The sequence below is a fragment of the Otolemur garnettii genome, unplaced genomic scaffold (assembly GCF_000181295.1).
Source record: "Otolemur garnettii isolate 467f Iridium unplaced genomic scaffold, OtoGar3 scaffold00018, whole genome shotgun sequence".
Lineage (NCBI taxonomy): Eukaryota > Metazoa > Chordata > Mammalia > Primates > Galagidae > Otolemur > Otolemur garnettii.
In genome coordinates, this window is record NW_003852413.1 from 16,663,533 (window position 1) to 16,668,628 (window position 5,096).

General features: G+C 34.4%; 1 protein-coding gene across 1 annotated transcript in view; it reads right to left on the reverse strand.

Annotated features, from left to right (window-relative positions):
• Positions 1 to 5,096, reverse strand: part of TANC2 (tetratricopeptide repeat, ankyrin repeat and coiled-coil containing 2) — a 346,976-nt gene that overhangs the window by 252,702 nt on the left and 89,178 nt on the right. The gene's annotated exons all lie outside the window — the stretch shown is intronic.

The window sequence follows — 5,096 nt, forward strand, 5'->3', positions numbered from 1 at the left end:
TCTCACTCTGTCACTGTGGGTGGAATCCCATGGCAGCAAGACAGCTCATAGCAACCTCTAACTCTTGAGCTTAAGTGATTCTCTTGCCTCAGCCTCCCAAGTAGCTGAGACTACAGGCACCTGCCACAATGCATAGATAGGGTCTTGCTCTTGCTCAGGCTGGTCTTGAACTTCTGAGCACAAGCAATTCACCACCTGCTTTAGCTTCCCAAAGTCTAGGATTACAGGTGTGTGCTACCATGTCCAGCTTTTTTTTTTTAAACTGGAGTTTTGTTTTATTTGAGCGCTACACCAGTTTTCTTTCTAACAAAACTCAGTATCCTTTAACTTAAAATAGATTAGAAACAAATATGACAATTCAGTAGTCATAGCTGGGGAAAGCTTCTGGCCAAGCAACTTACAGCAGCAAGACAGACCTACTTCTTTCTTTTTCACCATCTGCAAAGCATCCAGGTAGGCTGCCAGCAGGGGTAGACTCAAGTTCTCTCAAGGGTGCAGCCACTACATCAGCTTGGGATCCAGCTCAGTGCCAAGCCTATCTTAACTGACAGCTGTGGCTGAGGAGACATGTATATTCTGAGGGAGCAGTAGTATGAGGAATGTGATAGAACCCCCTAAAGAGAAACAGACAAATCCCCACTTACAGCCTGAGTTTTCAATATTCCTCTCCTGATAATTGACAGACCAAGCCGAGAGAAGCAGCAGCATACTCATTCTTTTAAAGTGTGTACTCAAAACATTAAGATAGACCATTTCCTGGGCCATAAAACAAATCTTAATAAATTTAAAATGATTCAAGTCATAGAAAGTATGCTCTCTAACCACAATGAAATTAAATTAGGAATAAATAAGAGAAAGATATGTATCTAGATAATTCCCCATGTTTGGAAACTATATCAACACACTTCTAAATAAGAACAAATGGCTTAAAGAAGAAATCAAAGGCTATTCTGAGCTAATGAAAATTAAAATATTACTTATAAAATCTACAAAACACAGCGAAAGCAAGTACCAAGGAGAAAATTTATAGCACTAAATTCCTATATTAAAAAATAAAGTTGCCACAGCAATTGTCTCAGGTTTTACCTTAAAAAACAAGAGAAAGAAGAGAAAATTAAGCCCAGAGAAGGCAGAAGAAAGTAAATAATAAAGAACAAAGCAATAATAGAAATTAATAAAATAGAAGACAGGAAAGCAATACATAAAATAAAACAGAAACTGGTTCTTTGAGAGCTACAAAATTTATAAATCTCTGTCCATGATCAGGACAAAGAGAAAGAATACCCAAATTACCAATATCAAGAATAAGACCGCTGACATTACTATAGATCAATCCTACAGACATTACAATGCTTCTCAAAAAATAGTCCTATATTTGTTAAATAAATTGAATTTGTATTTTATTTTATTTTATTTTTTTTTTGAGAGAGAGTCTCACTTTATCACCCTTGGTAGAGTGCCATGGCATTGTAGCTCACAGCAACCTCAAAATCTTGGGCTCAAGTGATCCGCTTGCCTCAGTTTTTTCATTTTTAGTAGAGATGGGTTCTCACTCTTACTCAGGCTGGTCTCGAACTCCTGAGCTCAAGTGATCCACCCACCTTGGCCTCCTGGAGTGCTAGGATTACAGGCATAAGCAACAGTGTGAAATTAGTATTTTAAAACTCCCCAACAAAGAAATTCCAGGACCAGATGGTTTCTGAGAAATTGTGCCAAACAGGTAAAGATGAAATAATTATCAATTCTACAAAAAGAGAAGGAAATGTCCCATAAACTTCCAACTTACTCTAAGAGGCCAGCATTACCCGATACTGAAACCAGATTGAGACATCATAAAGTAAGAAAACTAAAGCTCAGAATTCTGTGTGAATATAGATGCAAAAAAAAAAAATTAATTCTTAGTAAATCAAATTCATTAACCATACAAAAACAGGACACAGGCCAAATTTGGCCACAGGCCTTCCTTCAGAATATTGTTTCCCTAACATAATGGTCCAAATCAAATAGATAATGAAAATACGTGTAAGACACATCGAAGTAATCTGATAAGGTTTTCTACCTTATCAGGAGGTAACTGGCTTGGATGTCAGATACTCTGGGCTCTGCTAAAGGACTGAGGATTTATTATCCTTTCGTACACATTATTTGTTCTCCTTGGAGTTCAGAATTTTCTTTTGCTTATTATCTTACATATTTATCAATTCAACCCTGTGCCATTTGTCACTTGTATAAAACTTCTCTAAAGATAATTTATCAGGGGAGGTGCCTGTGGCTCAAAGGAACAGGGTGCCAGCCCCATATACCATAAGTGGTGAGATCAAACTTGGCCCCAGCCAAAAAAAAAAAAAACTGCAAAAAAAAAAAAAAAAGATAATTATATCAGGTTTCTATCAATATCATTTTCCTGACGAAGACTCTCCTGGAGGTTTCTTATCTGTTCCAATCTGGACTAGTAGCCTAGTCCCTATCTTTTCACTGTCATCCTGAAGGACCTTTCTGCTATACTGAATTTCCAATTTCCTATAATCCATTTCTTTTTCATATTTGTCTGACTTTTTATGTTTCCTGGATCATATCCTCTACTAGATTCCTAAGGAAATAAATAAGGTAGGTAGATTATTTTTGAGAATTTGTCTTAAAACATCTTAATTCCATTCTTACACTTGATCAATAATTTCAATGCATATGAAATTTAAAGGCTGAATTATTTTCCTTCAGAATTTTGAAGATGATCCTTTACTTTTCAGTTGATTTCCAATGTTACCACCGAGAAGTCCAAACCCAACTTAATGTCTGTTACTTTGTTTATGACAAGTTCTTTTTCTCTCTAGAAGCATGAAACATGTTTGGTTCCAGTGATTTCAAATTTCACCACAATGTGCCTTAGTTTGTGTCTATTTTCATCCACTGTACTGAGCTCTGAGTGAGCCTATTCAATGAGGGAACTTCAGGTTCACTCAGTGAGCCTTTTCAATGAGGAAACCTCGTGTTCTTCCATTAACAAAATTCTTTTGAGTCATTTTGGTGATGTTTTTCTCCATTTTCTCTGTTCTTTTGAGACGACTATTACTTGAATATTGAATTCCTGGATTGGTCCTGTTAAGTTTCTTAACACTATTTACTTCTTTTCTATAATTTTTATCTTTTTGCCACACTTTTTTAGAGATTCCTTCAACATTAACCTCGAATAGTCTATGAAACCTTTGATTTCTGCTGTCAGAATCTTGATGCTTAGAAGCCTTTTTAAAAAGCCACAATGTCACTCTTTTATAGTACCTCCTTTTTGTTTCATGGCTGTATTATTTTCTCTCGTTTCTATGAGGATAATAATAGTTCTATTATTTTGCCCTGCAAAATTTATGTTCTCTCCAGGTTGTTTTACTCTGTTTATTTTAACTTCTATCTTTCATACATTAGAGTAAATATCTAGGAATCCTTGGTTAGCTGCTCATATTTAAGGACAGAGGACTAAAAAGCTGATCGGGAACTCTGATACATGGAGTGATCTAATTGGACTGTTTATTTAAGGAATCTCTGATGAACTTTTTTTTCTTCTTTCATTTTTCTTTTTTGTCAGATTCCCCAGAAAAAACTTTTTCAACCTCTTGCCTGGAATATATAAAGGCTTAACTCATTTCACCTCCATTTCCACAGCCTGTCATTCTTGAGCTTTTTGAGGCCTCTGAAAGTTGTTTTATTTCTTCTGCTACTGAGTTTGGAGTTTACTTTTCAATTATTCATATATTATCCATTTCCTAAAATTGTACTGATGTCTGTTCTCTAATCTCACTTCTCTGATCTTTCACTGAGTTTCTGGGAGGTATAAAAATGGAAATGCATATTCCTTCCATTCCAAAGTCAGCAAATGACAATCTGTCTTTTACTCCCAACCATACTGTTTCTAATTCAACTCATTACAGATGGTTTTTTACTTTTTATTTCTTTCTTTTGAATGAAGTGATATTGCAAATGAAATCTCTAAAAAAGTAAGACACATACTTTTGCCATCCATGAACTCTAACAGTGTGATGCAATTCCTGGTGACTTCAAATTCAGATCAGATAACTGTGCTCTGGATCATCTAAATCACTCTTTTTGCTGTTTGAAGTTCAGCTTTTGTTAATAAAATTCAATTATTCTCATTGATTGGAAAAATAAACAAATAATTTGTTATATCTATATCTGTGACATTTAATAAAAATTAAGACATTTAACAATTACTATAATTTTTGTACTCATTAGTATTTACTTTGTTATTAAGGCTTTACATACATGATCTCATTTTCTTAATTTTTTAATATTAAAATATGTTTAATTTTAATAAAAGCAAGGGTGAAAAAGCAAATTCCTGATAGACATATTCACAACACATGCTTGTTAACAATGATTAAGTACTAATATAAGTTAAAATTTCTAAATCAACCTAAGTATATTATCCTTCTTTTTATTCTTCAACAAACATTTTATAAAAATAGTATAGTTCTAAAACTTGGGAAAAACAAAGTTGAAGGAAAATGTGAAAAAATTATAGAGTTGAGTCTGGAGCTTTACAGAATTAAAAACTACACATTTATAAATCTATGCTTTTTTCTAGTTGCTATTAAAGATTCTCTGAAAACCAAATTCAGCAAATGACAATCTGAAATTCTGTAATATATTCATCAGTTTCAGTTCTCAATTTTCATTCTCTTAGAGGTCAATTCATTTATTCAACAACTTTTATTTACTGGCTACTTTATACTAGGTACTTATTCTTGAAACTGAGTATACAGCAATGAACAAACAGATCAAAATCTCTACTATTATGGAACTTTCATTCTAGTTTTCAACAGGGAAAATACATAGAATAAATATGAACGTAATAAGTACCATAAAGTAAAAGGAATGCATAAGTAATGGACATGCAGTTTTAAATAATTAGTTAGAAAAGACCTATCTGAAGATTTCACTCTGACTCAGAATGTTTTTAACTAGTCTTAAGGTTGTCACTTCAGGCTCGGCGCCTGTGGCTCAAGCGGCTAACGCGCCAGCCACATACACCTAAGGTGGCGGGTTCGAATCCCCAGCCCGGGCCCGCCAAACAACAATGATGGCTG